At 38.5% G+C, this 21755-nt stretch overlaps 1 long non-coding RNA gene across 1 annotated transcript in view; it reads right to left on the reverse strand.

Annotated features, from left to right (window-relative positions):
* The window catches only part of LOC145996884 (uncharacterized), a 128573-nt gene that overhangs the window by 73352 nt on the left and 33466 nt on the right, over positions 1-21755 (reverse strand). The window lies entirely within an intron of this gene.

Here is a 21755-nt window from a genome sequence, read left to right on the forward strand (position 1 = left end):
AATATGAAGAGGGCAATGCCTGCTTCGAACCAACATAGTGTCATTCCTTAAAACAGCACAGGATATAGAATAAAAAGTAATGAAGATAGCAATAGACAATTTGCCTACCATTACTTTGCTGTTGACTGTACAAAGTAAAAAGAAAACAATCTTTGGTGAGTTCCTTTATTTTCCACAGTGGGCTTTCAGAACGCCACAAGCGATAGCTAATTCTGTGCAACTTGCTTCGTGCCCTCCCTTGCTGGCAGCGTCTGCGGAGTAAAGAATGGCGCCAGGAAGTCTCATCCCGCGTTCGGAAAAGCTACAGACTCAAAATTGCGTTTGCATTAGCTGCTAGTCACTACGTACTTCGTTTTTGCCATCGTTGGTAATATCTGTACATCAAACTTGGTCCATCATCCACTTAAGTAGGATATAATTCAAGTCAATACATGCGAACTACAAAGCAAAACGGATGAGTGAAGGGTGGGGGGGGTCAATGTTGTTTCATCGTTTAATATAGCGTACGTGTCAAAGCAAAACTTTGGTCAAACCACATTCATCTGTGGTTTAACTTTGTTTTGAGTCCACGTTTTGCATGATAGGCTAATCGAGAAGGACCTACAGTTTAAAGTGGGATTCGAGCCTCTGATCAATCTACCCCAAGCAGGCATGAAAGTTCGATCTCGGAATCCCTTCATTACAAAGCGACAGCGTTGGGCATGAAACAATCAGGAAGGCCCATATCTTTGGAACGGAAGGCAGAATATGGGTGTAACATCATATTGACTCTTCGTCGTTGCCTTGTAATCAAGGTGTACGGGGTTCGATGCCCGGTGGAGGCACATAGTGGTTCGGATCCCACTTTAAACTGTAGGTTCAGTTCTGATTAGCCTTACTGTGCATAAAGTGGACTTAAAACACAAAATAAATAAATCAATACTGACTCTTCTTCTTTTTGCTTCGTGTACATGGTGTGAAATCACTGGTTGAGGTTTACGAAGATCTTAATCTACACGCACGTGCGCGCTAATATGTATACGCAATTAAATACAACATTACTAATTACTAATTCACTAAATATTTAGAAATAACATTATTAAATACATTTAAAGAATTATTTTTTACTTTCATAAATATCAGATTTGCATAAAGTAGCAAACTGATTTCTTTACTAAGTGGTTAAAGATGTCAATTAATTTCAAAATTAATGAAATTGTTTTATTATGGTACAGCTGAAAGATTGATTGATTGAATTGGTTTATTTTACTTCGCTTTTCTGCCACTTTTGGCTAATCGTGAAGATGAAAATGCTGATGTACAATGAAACCGATGAAGGGACACTCACAAATAACCATGCCCAGGCCGGGATTCGAACCCGGGACCTCAGGCGTCGTAGCACGCTATGCTAACCACTCCTCCACGGATGTCGGCGTAACACTTGAAACATTGTGTTTAGTTTTTCTATTAATATAAATCAATTAGGTTTCATTCTTATATTTATTGTCCTTTCTTGTTTCACTTTAATTGTGAATACGTTGCTATTGCTGTAGATCTGTTAATGATCTTTTGAAATAGAGATTGTTGTGGAAATGCCCCCGTTGCACCTTGCCCTTGGACCTCTTAGCTCCCAATAGTTCTCATGCACTATCATCCGCTGAGAGGAGATCGTTTCGAGGGATATTGAGCAATCCAGTGTTACGGTGAAAAACCTTCCTTCGTTTCACTTCAGGTGACAAGAGAATCGCAAAAAATTAAGTATAAAGAACAGATTGAACTGTTTGTGACATTTTGATCATTTTTGTAAGATGGTACGTGTAAGATGTACATGGTAAGATGTCACTTACCATGTTTTATACCAGAGCCCTTCATTTAATGAATTTATTTTGCCTTAACGTCTCAGCCCGGACCTTGGGGTGCACGAGTTTGGGGTGGCAAAATGCCTTATCTTATTTAAATCTTCTTTTCGTCAACATTCGTGAATTGTAGTGATAGCGAGTTGCATGTTATTGAGTAGGAAAGCAAGCAGAGAACAGCAATTTCAGTAAATCAGGCTGTGATTCCGCCCTTTGGAATTATTTCTCACTTATTGCAGACGATTATTTGACCAGAACCTTAGATAACTTGCAGGAAACATTCCGTTTCTTCCGTTCTGCACGTCCTCTCATATCCGCGTCGTGGTTAACCAGACGGTACAAATTAGTTACCTTCACCTCGTACTAATCCACACAATCCACAATACATTCACAAAAAAAAATACTTGGAACGGTAGCCATATTATTGGTATTATAACCTGAGCATTGCATTGGTTTGGTTTAGAGTACGAGGTCGTTGTATTAAGAAGTTTATCTAATTTTGTGTGGTGTCGCCAGTGTAACATGTTGGTACGTACAATGCTGAGGATTTCGGTTTTCTCTTTAGTTGACTTATATTCAATGACAGCTTAAGGAAAGCTAAGCACTTGTTTATCGCAGAAGAAAATTGTTATAACAATGTAAAATGTGACAAATCCACAACAAAATTATATGTAAGGTAATTTCGTACTTTGTAAGTCACGCGTATATAACCTATACAGAATTAATGAATAAATACTGCATTTAAATTTCTTTGAATATTGCTCATGTATTAGGGGAGTCTACAGACCCCACCCCCGGTACGCTCTCAGACAAAAAAAAAAAAAGGTAGAGTAAAAAGTAAAGTTGTTGCGTGAAAATATGGCCATTCTATTCAATTGCTATTGCCTTCGGTTTGTAGACCTATTGATTATAAAAATAGGTGTTTTCTAAACTTTTTTTCGAAGAGCTTGCATTTTCTGCAGCTTGCGTTTGCAACGTTGCAACCAGGAGACAGGACAACCTTACTGTCAAGCAGGCGATCTTGTTTCTCTTCTATCGGTATCTAAGGTTGCCAGACACTCATCTTTTATGATTAACTTCGCTGCTTTTAAATAACGTTATTTTTTCAACATTAAAGCATAAAGTTGGTTTACAAAGTTTAAATTGAAAATATTTCTGTTATACGTTTCGTGAAGCAATGCTGAGAGAACACGGGAGTGAGCGTTCTTAGTTCTCTCTCTTCCCACACGACCTGCATGTGTTCCTGAAGCAGTGGCAACCATGCCCACTAAGTCCCTCGCAGATAAGGGATGGGGGGGAAACAACTCGGTGTTGCTTTTAGATGTTATCTGTAGAAGCACTTCCCAGGTTTCTCTCGCTCTTCCTGTGTAACTTGCGATAAATGCAGAATTCCTGTGTTGTGCGCACAATCGAAGGCAAATGTAGTAATAGACAAATTGCTCATCATTATGTTAATTAAGTCTGTGTTCCTCAATGTGATTTTCAAGGATCGGAATCGTCATACAGCTTCTTAAAAAAAGCCCTGTCTGGGAAAGTAAATAATGGAGGAAAATTATTGATATCTTGCCTGCTATAATTTTTGCCGTTGACTGTATACAGCAAAAGGACGTTTTGCTGTGGTCTTGGAAAACGATAGCGTCGCCTTGTAATCAAGGGGTCGCGTCACGGGTTTGATACCGGTGGGGACACGTGGTACACTGTTTCGGATTCCACTTTAGACTGTAGGTTCAGTCTCGAATAGCCTTTCTGTGCAAAAAGTAGCAATTGAATTCTTCGAAAAGGAGCACACATTTCAAATCTTGGTCGTCTAATACACGAACGAATGTTTGTGGTTACAGTTGCCAAGCATCGCCAATACAACACTAAACTAAGGGTTTCAGTGTATTTCTATTTTACGCCCATTTTCTACCTATCTGGTTAATTGCGACGAAGAGGATAAATGACGAACCGATGAAATGGTGATGGATCACACAATGATACATCCACGCCTGACCAGGTACGTAGGAACCTGAGGCTTCACAGCGTGTTACGCCGTTTACTCCGCAACGGAAATCGACTAAAGGTTTCAGATGTCAAATGACAGAATGTAGATATCATCACCAACGGTTCAAGGTTGAACCCCTTCAGTTTATTTCTGCTTTCTATCTTTCTTTTTTTAGTTTTTGTTTTAATTTTAAGGCCACTTTATTCACATAAAGCATACACCCCTTGTTTGGGAATGACTGTTTTATTTTTGTGTAGTGTATCGTGCAGTGGGTAACACAGTTGCCTTGTAATCAAGGGGTTCTAGGTTCTATTCCCTGCGGAGGCACATTGTGGAGTCCGATCTTTGCAAGAAGTTGACTTAAAACAAATTTTTAAATATTTTTTTGTCATTTCTTGTCTTCATCATTCGTTCTCATCGTCGGAATCAATCAAAATTATCAGAGAGGAGGCGTAAAATTAGGAAAGTTCTAATACGACAAAGACGCTTTTCTGATGTCTTGGCTGATAGTCAACAATTTATTACAAGAATAATTCAATCTAGAGTTTGGTATCCAATGCAAATTACGCTAACCAAAGTGCTTAACGAAAAGTTCTTTCAGTAGGGGGAAAAGGAAAGAGAGAATGTATGAAGTTGATGTAATCTTAGACGTTATTGTTTCAGAATGTATACAACCAGTATACAGTACTTACAAAAATGTGTACATTTTTACTATTTTATCGCTTGTGGCCACTGTGTTGCATGTTGCGGGGAAATCTCAAATCATTATTATCTTTTCTGGAAGTCGAACATATTTTTCGCTCGTAAGTCTTATTGACCGAGATAAATAATTTGTAAACACATGTCATAAGTTATCGTGAGAATTTGTTTTTAATCACTTTCTGCATTTCTAAGTAAAAATTCTTTAATCTTGAATTCTGAGAATTCTTGAGATGCTCAAAGTTAAGAACTTCTGCATTTGTTTTCTTATATCCCTACAAAACAGCTACTTAAGTTGACCGGACAAGGTTTTCAGTGAACTCAGTCGTGAAACAAACTGGAGGCAGGGGTGTCCGGAGGGAGGGGGTTGTGACACGATGCTTGATGGGAATTATTGGAGGGGAAAACAATAATTGAGCTTTGATAATATAATACCAAAACGTTTAAACATATGTTTATACTATTTCTACGACTTCTACCTGACTTCACACAAATCTATGAATGTGTGGTTGATTTGAATTGTTAATAAAGTGCACTTTATGCACAGATAGGCTAATCGGAACTGGACCTACAGTTTATAGTGTGATCCGAACCACTGTACTGTGTGCCAGGACCTCTTGGCAAAACGACAACGTTGCCACTACGGCATCGGAGAGGCCCCACGTGCTTGTGTGGTGTGTTGGAGCAGAGGATTACTTGCAAAATCAAACTAACAAATAACCAAGAGTACGGTTCGATACGCTAAACGAAAGTGCAAAATTTGTTTTGTTTATTTTTATGTTTCAAAACATAAAGTGTCCTTACATTCCCTTCGACGATCTTTTAATTTCAACTTCGGCAATGGAGATTTGAAAGATGCGTGGATCCAGAAACTGCCTGTTTTCTTTTCTTCAGCTTTGGTTTCAAGTTTGGTCCTGAAAAATGGTTAACTCAGATTTGCGACCAGCCAATGGGATGGTCTGATTTCTCCGGCCCATTTCTTTCAAGAACTTTTAAGAAATAGTCGGGTTGTTTGTTTTGCTTTATATCCAGTGTAAACTCACTTTTCTCGGTGGCCACAAATCTTCGCTTACCTACAAACATTTGAATAATTTATTAAATCTGTTTGTAATTTTAAATTTCCTCTCCTTGCCTTCTTTCGTTTATTTTCGAATTAAACTTCCAATTTAACTTCCAGGTTATTAGTTCTTACTAGTGTTGCGCAACATATCGTCAATAAATTTTAGAACACCTATCGTGTCAGCGATATAACGTCACGATATTTGGCGACATATAAGGTATCAGCGATATATAGTCACGACATTTGGCGATATTTATCATGAAGACGATATGTCGCTTCGGCAGGCCCCCGTGGAGGACTGGTTAGCACATCGCGCTACGACACTAGGGGTACCGGACAAGGTACGGAGAATGCAATACGTATATGTATGTTAATGAGTTTCCTTGTATTATACCCCGCCCGAAACAAAGTTAAAGTACCTACACGTGTGATTGCAAGTACGTTTAGTTCCACGCCTACGCGCATTTGCGTATTATTAATGTAAGAAATGGTCGAACAGTTAACAATGTTTCCCAGTTTTCTTTGTTCAACAAATGTAAAAGAAAAATCATGCTAAAACGCTTTTGCAAGTCAGTTGAAATACAGATGTCTGAAAGATAATGCAATCAAACCATGGCCAGTATTAATGGAAGGACTATTATGCCTACTCATTTTATACAGGCACACTTTGTGCTTGGGGGAAGTGGGTGGTCAGACGAGACATTTCCTACATCTCCCAAATAAATCAACATTACATTCTGACCTCCCAGCAGCCACTTACGGTTAACAACTTTTTACTTTAGTAGAAATTTTAGACTAAATATTTGGTCAAAATTACCGGTTTTCCCCTCAATTTTGCAAAAAAATATTTCTTGCTTGCTTCGATTGTAATATAAACGTTTCTACACGTCACATTATTTAGAAAGAATTAGCGACCTATTCAATTAAAATGTTCCCTACATAGCTATTTCTATTTTGTTTATTTTTCGCCGCTGGTCTATTTCGTGGATGAATCGAGACAATGAGGTGGAATGATAAAAATATGAAGGTACAAACACGATGTTCATGACTCCATATTATCGCGTTTATTCTTTAGATTTAGCTAAACTTTGCGGAAAATTGTGAAAAAGTATTAACGCAATCTTTCAAACCAGAATTTTAATAATTGTTTGAGACCTTCAAGATTGGCCCATGTAAGCAATTGGATCTCCGACGCTGTGCTTCTTGCTTGAGTGCGAGGGGACGTTAAGGGAGGGGAGGGGGTGGGTGACGCCGTTCGTGGCTGATTCGAGGGTTGCCGCTTGAAAGTACGGACAGAAGTGAGACTATGCCATTCCTGTTTTCTCTGCTTTCAGGGCATATGGCCTGAGAGCGAATGATTGTCTACAGTCGGATTAAACATTATGGAGACTCGAGTTTGAACTCCAATTAAAAATTAACCAGTAGAGCTACGTATTTAAATTTCGTTCCGATTGGACCACAAGTTTTTTAATTACAGAATCTCAAAGAGAGCATAGTTTGAAAAACAACAAAAAAGCTGCATTTTTTGTTCTCACGACGATAAGAAATTGAAAGCATACTTGAAAAAAAAATAGTTTTTTTAGCTTAAATCCGAATTCAATAAGTTAAGTGGTTAATTTTTAATTTGGGTGCAAACTCCAGTAGCCATAATTTTTAATTGGAGAGTAGTTCGGCAGAATCTTTCTTTATTGCTTCCTTTATGACGTGTGTTTGTGCGAGAGATCGTGATGACCTACATATAAAGAGATATCGCTGTTCGTTAACAGCATGTAAACCAATCGCCTGTTCTCTGTCACCTTAGCACACTTTAAGTCTAAGCACCTTTCAACTCATTCAGCAAAGTGTCATGATGTTTTAACTTGATTAAATAGCAAGTATTAATATACTAATTAGTTTCATAATTTAAATGAATAATAGAAATATGGGCACACATAATACGTACGCAAAATTCAGAATTATTTAATAAAAGGTGTTTCAAATCGGATGCACTTCAAGAATTCAATCTATCATCATAATTATTTTCTTTCTTTCACTTTCCGGTATCGGAATGGAGTCTTGGGGCACGGGCCCCTCCTCTCGCAGTGTGACGTGTGCGAAGTCACCTATACTACTAACATTGCGTATATTTTTCGGGTGAAGACAGCATAGAATTGTTGCAGTAATCAGGTTACCTTATCATATTATGCCCTATAACTCAACAGTCCACACTCCCATGATGTTCAGTCATGGCGCAATGCACAGGGAACAGCTGTACCTTTACTGCGTTCTTTCCATGTAACCTCTATTCGTGCTGAAAGTGTTCGTGTTTAATTATTTTCGCAATTTTTCTACTCATGGTTGTTCATTAATTTTGGTATCGTTTCATTCTGCTTTTCTTTCAAAATTAATTGGACTCCATACACTGACATGGTGTCATTCAATGAAAAACTGCTTGGCAAACCTTGGCTTTCCCAGGGAAGTTGAAGTTTCACCAATCTGTTTATTTAGCGTCGACAGATTTCCTCCAGGGGCAAAAAGTCTCGTCTCACACATAAAGATCGATATTTAAGATTTCTAGGGGATCGAAAGCACATTACACCGAAAAAGACTTGATTCAGTTAACATGCATTTATTATTATTATTAGACGTATAACATATAGCGAATACATTACATTCAGTTAGAGAAGTTGTACAGTGAATATTGTTTAAAATTTGTGCATTCAGAGAGCCGTAGGTTGAGAATTGTATGCCAAAGAGAACAACACAATTCGACACACCCTTTACACATCATTAAACTTTTGCTTCTGTCGAAAGTATTATTTTAGAACATATATACTCTATATGAAGAAAAGCTCTCATTGTGAGCCGACCGAGGAAATTTTCTTTACTCAATTTAGGGTTAAAATGGACAATTTAGACCGGTTTATTAGTGTAAAAAATATGTACGTGAAATTATCCAATATTTGAAGGCATAGACAACATTTCCAGCTCCCTAGCCTCCCCCTTCCCTGCATTGAGGGAGCTGCTTCTATGCTACTGGTCACCGGTGAAACCTACTTTGTTCTATTTTATGTCTTATATTTGTACAGTTATAAGTCCACGAAATGATCCCCTGTTTAAAAGGGAAGTGGGGGGGGGGGGGAAGGGTGATGGACTGCGAGATTCATTTGTGGAGTTTATGGACAATACGAAGCTTTGTCGTCTGCCAGACCAGTGTTGTTTAGAAGCCATTTGTATTTGATATTTATTTTATGTCGCTTTTCTTCCACTTTTGACTATTCACGACGATGGATCATGATTATGCTAAATGGATGAAATGGATGAAGAGACACTTACAAAACAGCCTCGTCCAGGCTGACGGGACTCGAACTCGGAGTGTACGGTCACTCAACGCACTCGTCCACAGAGTCGAACCTTTAGAAGTGGGGAAATTAATCTTTTCACACCATATTTCTCAGGAAATTACGTTACGACTATGCGTCAATCAATGATTGAAAATATGAATATATTTTAACTGACATTAAAAGTGTTGTTGAAAAGCCGTAATTTATTTCTATAAAAATATGTTTCAAAATATGGATATTGGTGTAAGAATATAATTTAATCGGTAGGTTTTTATAACTACAATTCGTATATAGTTTAAAACTTTGTTGAATAGTTTCTTTTATTTTCTAAGATTAATCTTTCATATTAATATGATACTTTTGGAGGTTAAGGCTTTAATTTTCAAACCTAAAATTCCCAATCGGTTGTTCGGCGTAGCTATAGGGTAAAAAACAGAACACTGAGCGGCGCATAATATGTTGACGTATTACGGTAACGTTGCACCATTTGGGACGCACTACTGTACTTTCTGTGACGTCACCTGTGCTGTTTGGGTCCGTGACATCGATACAAAGAGATAACGGCCAAAGAAATTCAAGGCGGTAGAAAAACAAAATCACCAAGAAGAGCTTGAAAAGTAATGCATGCACATAAAACAGCACATAAAATTTCGGAAGGAAAAATTTAAATACTTTATTTTTGTTTTCAGCCACTGCCAACTGCCTCTGTGGGGTTTGCGTTATATGTTTCTGATCGTCCCTTCTCCACTTCTAACATTCATTTGCATCCTCGCAATTAGCCAGAAATGGTAGAAATCCGACGCTAAATAAACTAAATGAACTAACAATAAAATGCTCTCAGTGTAGCATAAACTGCATAAAATATATGTGACGCTTCGAAAGGTGATAGTTTAAATTTAGTAATCCCCCTCCCATGTCTTGCATTGCCTCGAATGCAAGTATTCCTTACGTTGCTCAAGTAACATTTTCCCCTAGGATAGTGAAATGATCCACATTAATGAAGCGACAGTAAAAATTAAACGTATAGCCTATTAATGTTAATCTGAGTCGCTTTTCTTTAGTTAATCGTTAATGACCATTAATGCTGGAATGCAGATATAAATGATGGAAGGAACACAATGGCATACCTTACTCATGATTCTAAATTAGAACTTCTGGCTTCGTAGCCACTCCTTCCTGGAGGCAGCAAGGTAAAAAAATGAACAAAATAAAGTGGATTTGATTAGATTATTATTATGTAGCTTCGCTTTTCTTACCCATTTTGGCTAGTCGAAACTATGGGGATGAGTAATGATACGATGAAATTTATGAAAAGCATCCACAAAGGAACTCCGAAGTAGCGTCGTAATGCGATGTGCTAACCTTTCCGCCACGAAGGTTAGCTGCAATAGATTGACCGATTGATTTACTTTATTTTACTTCGCTTTATGTGTCACTTTTGGCTAATTTTCGACAATGGGAATGATGATGATATGATGAAATTGATGACTGGACACTCACAAACATCTATGCTCAGGCCGAGATTCGAACCCTGAACCCCTGCCGACGTAGCACGATGTGCTAACCACTCAGCCATGGGGGCCGTTAGCAATAGAGTCGAATTTACTGAATGATTGATTGATTGATTTAGTTTATTTTACTTCGCGTTTTGTGCCTCTTGGCTAATTTGCGAAGATGGAGATGAGGGATGAAATGATGAAATTGATGAATGGGCATTTACAAACAACCAAGCCCGAGCGGGATTCGAACCCGGGACCCCTAGACAGCGGAACTAAGGAAGATAGAAGATATACAACTGGATTTTAGTCACCATCCAGGTTTATATTCCCCCCAACTCCCTCCATGTGTTTAGTGCTTCAGTGTGTTCATTGATTAGTGTGTTTAGTGTTGAGTATATTTACTAAGCGCGCTAAGGAAGTTAACGCCTGGAGTGATGAAATTAAAAATATATAGTAACAATAAAATAATAAATAAATAACGACAGGGTAGGTAGTTTCTTGCCATGTGTAGTAGGCAACATTGGTTACAACAAGAAAAAATAAATTTCTGTACGGTACAAAGAGTTATTGAAAAAAAATCTTATTGTATCTCAACAAATCTATTCTGGAAGCTGGCCCTCAACGTATTCCGGAAAACGTTTATAAACCGTTGATGTCAGATACCTGGGCCTGGATGTATAAATATTGTATGTTGAAACCTCACCTATAAAGCACAGTTCTATTAATTATATAAATATATATAAATCCACTGTCGGTTTTATTTACTGTTTTGCTTTTGACGTCAGTCCACAAAAAAATTCATCTTCGAATCAATTTTGTATAACGCTACATGGTGCCTTGTACCGGGAGTTCCTTCTGATTATTTTTTGAGATAATACATTTAACTTAAGAAATCTTGTTAATAATAAGTTTAGATAGGATTATTTGTGTGTAAGATATTTGTGTCCTACGTAAAAAAGTGAAAAAAAGCTGTACAGTTTGATCGGGTGAGCAGGCTCTTTCGTTGCAGCTGTACAGGATTAAGGGATTAGCGAGCTAGCGATAAGTAGGTCAGTGGTACAAACATGGTTCGAACGTCGAGCTCTCAGTCTCAGGACGAAGCAGCCGAAATAGGCTGGAATAAAATACTTGAATGCTGCGTCAAGGAACTTTGTTATGAGGGGGCAATAGAATGTAGTTTTTGTAAAAAGTGGTACCATAAATCTTGCACGGGAATGAGCGAAGAAGAATTTACGAAATTTGAGTTGCATTTAGAAGAATTTTTTCCTTGAAGATATGCTGCGCACTGTCAGAAAAGCAAAATATCAAGGATTAAAAGTAAAATTACACAGGCTGTTCAAAAATTAACTGACGAAAATGAAGAGAGCGTTAGCCTCACGACACGTTTGTTATTTATGAAGCAGAGTAGAGAAGAGGATAGGCAAGAGCAGCTTAAATTTAGAGAAGAGGATAGCTTTGGCTGCAAGTCGTTTCACTCTTCTGGCTTTAACTTTAGAAAGGTCCGACCATTAAATTCAAATTTCAAGACAGCAGGGGAGACATTATTTTCATTATTATAATGGTTGTCTCTACATTCTTAATTTTTTGAGGACGTATTTGGAGGTGTTCATGCACCACTGGCAACCCACGTGCGCACTCCTATGCCCTCACAAATCAGTTTTAATTTGCTTCATATGTAAAAGATGTTTTTTGAAATTGTGTTAATATCGGGTGTTTTATAGAACAAAAGAAAGTAAATTTATATATCTAGGCTATTTGTGCCTGGAGAAGTTAAAGGACGTCACGATTGTTAAATGTCGGTCGACTCATTATCTGAACACAATAAATTCTAGGTTCGAATTCCTATGTCAGTTTCATCTGTCTTACGTGCCAAATATATAATTAATTAGAGGCAGAGATATATATATATAAGGAGACATTAAACATATAATTTTGGGGGCAGGGGTACTGACTGCATTTACGCACAGTATCGGCAGTATTAAAAAAAAGGTCGGTAATTGCTTTGGTAATATATCAAAAGGTAAATAAAAGCAAGGGCTGTTATTCACTTTGTTGACTTCTGGTTAAATATTTTTTTACTATTTCGTCGTTAATTTTATCGGAAGAAAACATTCTTACACTCTGCAGAAGAGAAATCATCTATTAATTTCCGAATAATAATTAATCACCATTTTATATCATATGCATATCATTAACATTCTTCTGTTAAGTCTTGCATGTATCCTGCAACGAAATACGGACACCTGTCAAAATACTTCAACGCAACCAAAGCAGTGGGACGCCACGACTGTAGAAATGCATGTTCCAACGAACGTCAGTGGCTCAACCGTTATCTGTTTCACGGCGCCTGGAGTTGTCTCGCTGAGAGCTCGAGTTTCGGTTTCGCTTGTAAGTGAGTGAACACTTATATACACAAGCAACAGTGGCGTCTGCATGGGGGCAACTAGTTGGGAATGCAGTACTCCCAATATGGTTTAAGTTTGCTGTACACCATCAGAGCCTCAGCGGATGTTACCATTGGATGATATTCAGCCAACAACTTCCCCCACAATTGTTTGCGCGAAATCACACCCATTGCAATGATTCCGGCAAACGTTTCGGAGCGTGTTGTAAACACACTTTATAGGCATTACACCTACAGTGATTGTGGCAGTGATTGAAGGTGCGAATATAACGATTATATTCTAAATGTAGTCCTGCATTTTGTTTAGTCTCTTAACAATGACCAGACTATCTAACAGAATATATAAAACGATGTGTAGGGCCTCCTCACACACCCTTCAATCACTGATAATTTTTAGGTGATGTGATGTGAACAAGAAAAAGCATTGATTCAATATTAACATATTATTTTGAGGTTTAGATAATAATAAAAAAAGTATTTCAGGTCGGCTCTGTGGCTGAATGGTTGGCGTACCGTGTTACAAAACTCGGGGTCCTAGGTTCGCATTCTGGAAAACCTTGACATGAAATTGTGTTTGTTCCAACAATCTGTTTCATCATTCATACTATCCTTCATGTTATATTATACATTTGCGATAGGAATCTTCAATTTGAGGTTGGCACAGCCATTTTCTACTGTTATCTACAGATTGATTTAACTAATTTCACTTCTCGCTTCTGTTTCATTTGGTCAATCGCTAAGATTAGGATGGAATTGATGTGAGGGCAATGACAAAAATGTTTGGACAGTACGCAACAAACAGACTGAATTTGAGTCTAGACGTCAATGCCCAAATTGTCTGCAAAATGCAGCCCATGCAGAGCGGGATAGTATATAGAATTTGGGCCCCTAGGCTATCTTTTCTTTCGGGCACTGTAGACATTTTTATTAATAATTTTGATATCATGGTACTTTATTTTCACTGACTGCATGCTCTGTACTAATAACACTTGTAAAGTTCAAAACATTGATACAATATCGGTACATATTGTTTGTATGATCTAGGTGACGTTTGAAAATAGGTCATTGTGTAAGAACTTATTTAAGCGCTAGATAGTCCTTCGTTCACGAAATAAGCAAGTAATAGGATTTGGCATGTTTTAATTTGCCATTATCACAACATTAAGAATTGTTAATAGTCCATGGTCTTCACTTCTGTCCCTTCAGTGTCTCATTTTTGTGTGGCCCTAGGTTATAGCCTAGGATAATCTAATGGCAACCTCCCCCCCTGAGTCCAGGACGTGGAAGAGAGGTTGACATTTAGGCTCTTGCAGGAAAGCCATTCATTACACCTCGCTCCTGTTATCGTTATGTAAGGAACCCTCTCCATTTGCAGCAGTATTCCCCACGCTTTCAGTGGCGTACTCACAAATGCAGTAAAGGGATTATGAGTTACTTCTTACCAATCCTAGATCATGTCATCTTTTCCTAAATTTGACGATTTTTTTAGGAAAGTTGAGCAAAAATAAGACTACCTAGCTCTAAAACTCCTTCTAAATACGCCACTGTTCTTAACTTTACAGCTGACATATCATAACACCCATCTATCACCCAGTAACAGAATTCACCTCCGATTAGCGTGAAACACAATAATAGGATGTTTTGTTAATATTTTCTCGACAATCTTATATAAAATGAATCATCTCCATAACAGTTACGATGAAAAAACTCCGTGGCGAAACGGCCTTGAATAACAAAGGCCTGTTAAGTGGCTTTCTTATAAGTTGACACGTGGTCAGCACATCGAATCCCTTTGCCCCTGTAATCTTTATCCTCTATTTCACGTAGCTCCCCAATTGCCTTCAAGAAACCGAAATGTTCGGTAATGGAACCTGTGATCACGCTAAATTGAGCTCTAAGTCTACTTTATGCAAAGATGGGCTAATCGGTGCTGACCTATAATTAAAAGTGGTATGCGAACCACAACGTGAATAAGTCCAACAGTAAGGGAGCAGTCGGAGCGTGAGTGACGCAAGCAGCTCTTTACAATAGAATCCTTTCCTTGCGTTGTCAAAATGTTAAGCATTCTTGAACAGATGGTCGTCGCCTTTATTCAATGCTATTGTATCATCATGAACCTTAGACATCGAAAGTAGAGATGTAATATTTATCGCTTTTGAAGCTTTTGACAACGAAGCACTGAAGGAAACTGGCAACACGGCGGTTCTCGGGTAAAAGCAATGCGGAGGAAGAGAGAGGAGAAAACAAATGACTGTCATTGACGGATCTACATATCTTGGGCCCATCTCAAAGCATTATTGAAGTTACCTTCAATGTAAAACACACATACTTGTGATAAGAAATGTCAAAACATTTCCTACTATTCAGTCTCTTCAGTGTATGTATGTTGTTTGTGTGTGTGTGTGTGTGTCTGGAATGATTCGATTTTGTTATTTAGCGTCGCTTTTCTATCACTCTGGCTAATCGCGACGATGAGGATGAGTGATGATAGGAAGAAATTAGGAAGTTGATGCAGGAACACTTACAAAGAACACCCATGTCCAGGGGGAGATGCGAACCGTAACCATTGGCTTCGTAAACTCTCTGCTAAGCACTCCGTGCGGAGATCGGAATATCTCTCGAGTTTTTTAATGTATAGTTTTAAGTTCACTTTTATGCACAGATCGGTTAAATGGGACACGACCTATAGTTTTAAAGTGACATCCGAACCACTATGTGCCTCCACCGGGAATCGAACATGGTATACCTCTGGAGAGGGAAGTAGAATTGGAGAGGTAGAGTTTTGCAAAATCGTGTGGAGATGAAACTTTTGATAAGTCACTTGTGAGAGATGTCTGGGGATACAATTCAGCTGGGAATGATGGACCAATATCTATTGAATAATATTTCTACATTTGCTCGCTTTTACTTTTAATTTGTCGAGATTTGGGTTGGCTATGCAGTGGTTGTTAGGTAACTACATCACGTTTGATGGTTCCCAATGTAAATAGTAATTTCGTTCTATCCACGGGATTTTCGCCCCTTGCTCCGCCTGTCTGTCACAATTATTAATCATTCATTGGACAAATCATTCGTTAAATTAATATTACACACGTTCTCTCCAAGAACCAAGTACGAAAGTTAACTGTTGCATTTCGAAGTCCCTCCCACCCTTTGTTTCACGCTACGGGTTAAGAATTTCAAATAAGACGTCCTTATGTTTATTTTTTTTATTTTCTTTGTAGATACAAGATTTACATCATAATAATAATAATAATAAAATAATGAATTTAAATAACTGGGAACAAAATATTGGATCACTGGTCAGTTTCCTGAGTAAACCGTCAAAGAAAAGCAAACACTGTTATTAATTTCGTTGATTCATAGTTCATTGTTTGCTATCTTGTTGATGTTAATTTTAACGAATAATTAATCTGTAATAATCCCCACTTGAGGTGGGGTGTAAGGGGTGGCCTTCAACGTAGTACACCCAATTGTCAAGTAGTACACCCTACACTACATTTTGCAGACGAACGAGGCTCTGGCGACTGGCACTATGGCTAGTATAATTTTGTGTGTCTTGTCCTGTTTTTTGTCCTTGTGTGTGCTGAGTTCCACTTTGCAGCCTCAGCTTTTAACGAAAGCCAGAAATGTTTTGTAATTTAGTAACAAGACAGTGCAAAAATGCTATTTTAGTTATGGTAAGGAGCTGGACCCCGTATATTGTGACGGGTGCAAAGTGCTGACGCACCCAAAATTTTTAAATTCAAATTCAATATCACATGAGGTATGATTTTGTTACACTTTGCTTGTAGCCAGCAGCGAAAATTACATACCAGTCAAAATAATTGAAAGCACTACTCTCGCAGCCTGGCAGGTGGAACACGGGAGTATAGATTACTGAAGCAGATAACATCCACTCCTGCAAGCAGCAGAACAGTTCTGCCGTTGAATTCTGTCGAGCTGAGACATTTGTACATCTTATCATGATGCAAGAAAGGACAAGTGCAAAAACATGCTTTTCTGGGATTCAAACCCTGAAACTTTAACCTTGCGTGCTACACGTAAACAATGACGGACTGCAAATAGAGAAACGCTCATGTTTTAATTTTTAGTTGATGTTTGTTATGAAGGAAAGGGTATATGCAGCAGATCTTTGGAAACACTCATATAGTCTGCGGGTAATGATAATTCCATGTTAAAGAAAGGATCATATTAGTATTATATTCTGTGAAGTAAGGTAATTTTTTTCGGGTTAGTGTAGTACTTTTTTATTTGTCACCAAGTAACTTGGAGTTCTAAATTATTTGACTGGTAAAGTCCGTGAAAGAGAAACGAAACTAGTTGGAAAGTACGATTCCAAACGCGAGAGGGGAAGCAGGTAGAACACTCACCAAACCACCCTGTGGCTTTAGCTTGCTAGGGTTCGCTTGCTGTGTTAATTACTGTTTTCTGGGTTGTGTTTGTGATGTCTCTTACAATTCGTAACAAACCGTTTCGAAGTGGAACAAAGAAAACTGTGACGCTTTGGTCCCTGTTGCACATTCTACAAACGCCCTCGATACAATACAGAATGCCAAAAAACATTCAGTTACTACATTTTCTTTATTGTGAACACTATTACTAGTGAATATTATCCTGATTACTGCTGTGTGCATTTGTGCTGATTATACGATTTACTAAGGAGACCAATTTAAGTGAATGATCCAAAATAAAGTTCCTGGTTTACAAACAAGTTTATCTACTAATGTGACGTAATGAATACTTTCCCGATATGTTCCGTTTGCGTATATAGTAGTATATGGATGGTTATTTTTTTTTCATTCTGTACCCTTACATAATTCGTAAACATCTCTACGTATTTTGGTGGTGATGTTACTACGTTTGAAATTTCATTGTTGTTTCCACAGCAGACAATTTTCACGAAACTCACTTCCTGAACATAGTTCCGTCACCCCTATTTTGCCAATGAACACGTCCAGTTGCGACTTGCACACGTCGCGAAAATTGGTTGCTATTGATAAGAACCTTAAATCTGTGATTGTCCCTTCATTAATTTCTGACATTCGTTTGCATCCTCGCAATTAGCCAGAAGTGGTAGAAATGCGACGTCAAATAAATTACATCAACTAACAATAAGTACTTGTATAAAAACTAGTGCACAAAACATGACGCTTCGAAAGATGGAATTTTGAATTTAGTAATCCTCTCTCAACAGAGGAGTAGTCTCTCCCCTCTTTTTTTCCACCTTTGCGCCAGCACTATGCTAAACCTTATCTACCAAGGGAAAGTAAACTGTCCTTGTAATTTTTGTTTTATAATCATTGATGCGTGTTTACAAGACATTTAATTTAGTCGAGACAGTCCATTCTTCCAAATCCCTGTCCCAATTTATTTCAAACTTAAGTCGTATTTACCAAAATGTTTCGAGTTTTATTTGTGGGGGTGGGGGGTTAACCCACATTTAGACATGGTCTTCATTTTAATAATGATTGCTAATGTATATATCATTTCATTTACAAATGTATTATTTTCTAACCATAGAATTTTCACGGCTGTTCAATGGTGCTGGTACAAGAACATTTCTAAAAAAATAAAATATTGTTAGTTTGCGGAAGACAGAAATATTCGAATACTTCTGAGAATTGAACGTAAACAATAAGCACCAAGCTGTACGCCTTGTGACAACTTTAGTCTGTAAGAGATTGCGTTGCTGAATGCTGATTGTCGGATAGGGGGGAGGGGGTTATCAGTGAGTTGATTTTTTCCCGATACTTTGGACCGTAACATTGCAACTCTACAATTCTACAACTAGGAAAGATAATAGTAGGCAATTTGTTCACCACCATTTTCATTCTCTCTTTACTCTACAACTTGTGTTGTTCTACGGGGTCATTAATTCTTTTCATGCGAAGTTTATGTTGACATCTGCGTTTCTATTTCAACCCATTATCATGACACTGTGGAAAACAGACTGAATGAAAATTCAAAGGAGATGGACATATTGTTTTAACCGTTGGGTGTACACTTAGCATTGTATCTACGAGCTAGCACTAGCTCGTACAATAATACTACCATAACATTGGTGGTCACATCCTATACTCCCAACAGCATTTCGCCGACCAGGGTCGACCAACTGGACGGAGTGGTTAGCACAGCGCACTACGAAGCCGTGGGTTCCGGGTTCGAATCCAGGTTTGAGCATGGATGTTCTTTGCGAGTGTTCCTTGATCAATTTCATCATATCGTTACTCATCCTCATCATCGTGATCAGCCAAAAGTGTCAGAAAAGTAAGACCTGCCTGCCTGTATGTTATGCTTCTGATTTGACGTATTCATTCAAATTATAACGTTTAATTAGAATTTAGAACCAGATAAATAATAAATAAATGTTTTAATAATATTTCCCACAAAAATAGCATTTTCCATGTCCCCCCCACTTCTGTTTATAACATTTTTCATTTCAAGCCCATTCGACGCGAGGCACCTTTACGCGTGAGGAGCCATGCGGTCGGGCACTTCCCTCACCCCTTGCTACACCACTGCTTCTTAATGCCTTGGGTTGCCTCGAAAGCGAATATTCTTCACGTTGCTAAACTAACATTTTCCCCCTAGGATAGAGAAATGATCCACATTAATGAAGCGACAGAAGAATGCGACGTTAATTTTAAGCGTTTTTCTACGTCGTAGGTTAATCGTTAATAAGAATTAATGGTGGAATTAGAACGAACACGATGATATATCCATTCCTCACCCAGAATTCAAAGTAGGGCTTCTGGCTTCGTAGCTACTTCTTCATGGAGGCCAGAAGGTAACAAATGAATACATTGGATTAGATTATTTTTAGCGTCGGTTTTTTTCATTTTTGGCTAATCCAAACGACGAGGATGAGTAAGAATATGATGAAATTGACGAAGGGCACCGTCAAAGGAACACCCATGAGCAGGCCGGGATTCGAACCTGAAACCACGTATCGTCGTAACGCACTGTGTTAACCTTTCCTTCACGCAGGTGAGCTGCAATAGAGTCGAATCTACTGAATATGTTCGTTTTAAGGAGACTTCCCTTTATAATGCTTCATCAGAGCGTGGTTTTTGATCGATTGATTGATTGGAATTTTAAGTCCACTTTATGCATAGTAAGGCTAATCGGGACTGGGCCTACAGTTTAAAGTGGGATCCGAACCACTGTGCCATGTGCCTCCACCGCGTGTCGAACCCGCCACCCCTAGATTACATCAGAGCGTGGTGTTCATCATTCATGTCTCTTTCACTACGGCAGAGATCGAGAATGTGTGGAGCCATATCATTTGCTCGAATGGTGTCACGGCACGCTGCCATACACAGGGGAGAACACAGGCAGTCGCCACATATATTTTGATGGCATAAAATCTTTGCTGTACCTTCAAGTACATTTGGTTCTGTAACTTTGTAAATATTGTTATATAAAGACCACACTGAGGGAAGGAATACGCTATCTTTCACTAAACCTGAATACTTTGTGACCATTTACTTAATTTCATTATTAATTATAAAGTGCAATCAAATACACGGCTATAAATTGTCAGGTTTAGAAACGGGAAGAGTATTTATGTCGTTTACATTTTATTTTGCCATCTTGAAAGTAATGTTTACTGCAGTGGATTTAATATTTTCGTTAAGATCATAGAAGGCAAACATGTTGTTTGCAGGCATTATTTATCAAAAAGGAATGAAATCGATGTCTTCAACTCGAGCTTTTTCCCTCAAAGTTTTCTGGTGGGGAACATTATCAAATGTACATGTCATTGTTCTCTCGGTTGTTTTATGCATAAGATGGCGCAGTGGTAGCGTCGTTGCCTTGTAATCAAGGGATCCCGGGTTCGATAACCGGTGGAAGCTCATAGTGGTTCGGATCCCACTTTAAACTGTAGGTCCAGTCCCGATTAGCCTTATTGTGCATAAAGTGGACTTAAAACACCAAATCAATCAATCAATTATGTATAAGCAAATGCATTATACGCATATAATAATACGTAAGCATTTGTATGTTATCTTTTTACATTTGAACTATGAAGAAACACACGCAAACCGAAGTGACGAGCAGGACACAGCTCCTACTTTGTGAAAATAACGCAATGGAGAGATCAAGCGTAAGATACCGTGACAACAGACACAGGGGGAAAATGCGCTGTGAACTTACTACAAGCAGGGAAGCGATTGTTTTGCCCCTGCGACGTTGTCGGGTGAAGACTTTCCCCTCTCGTTTAGTCGCACGTTAAACAGAGCGAGCGAGTACAGAATACGTCAAATACGTGTAGCATGCAACGTCGCAAAAAGACATCACAGCTCTCTGTCCACGGTTTCGGCGCGGCTGCAGAGGCGAGAGTGAAAACTTCGCTTCACTTATCAGTGTTGCCAAACACGACTGTTAAAAAAAGAACTGCATTGAAATTAAATGTAGTTAAGGATTGCAATCAAGCCGTTAACTTTGAGAAGTATAAACGTTTGTCTTCGTGTTCTACGAATAGGGATCCTATGTTCGAATACCGTACGAGTCTTGGGATGCTTTCAGACCGAAGCGAGAAGCGACACGTGTCACTTGGAAACAAACACTCAATAATATATGCTATGCTGCACGGGTAGTGTTACTTCAGTGAGAAACCCCTCGTTGCTCGTCGCTTCGTCCCAATGGAACTTTCGTACCGAAGCGATAAATGGCTTTGGAAACAAAAATTCTTAAATAAATAAAACTTTCTAACAAATGTGATATGACAAACTACACGTGCCACTTGCATGTTTCACGCACTGGGGGCGTTATCGTGTTGCTTCGGTCTGGTGGTCATGCCTACGCATTGATTGCTTTCTTGCAGAGAGATTTTAAACCGAAACGACAGGCAACAAGTAGCATACGACGGCTGCAAATGACACTGAAGTTCATACCGAAGTGACAAGCGAAAAGAAAGACAAGCCACTTCAGTCTTCAAGTAAGCA

This window comes from Lepisma saccharinum, chromosome 13, assembly GCF_977018435.1.
Source record: "Lepisma saccharinum chromosome 13, izLepSacc3.1, whole genome shotgun sequence".
In the NCBI taxonomy this organism is placed as follows: domain Eukaryota; kingdom Metazoa; phylum Arthropoda; class Insecta; order Zygentoma; family Lepismatidae; genus Lepisma; species Lepisma saccharinum.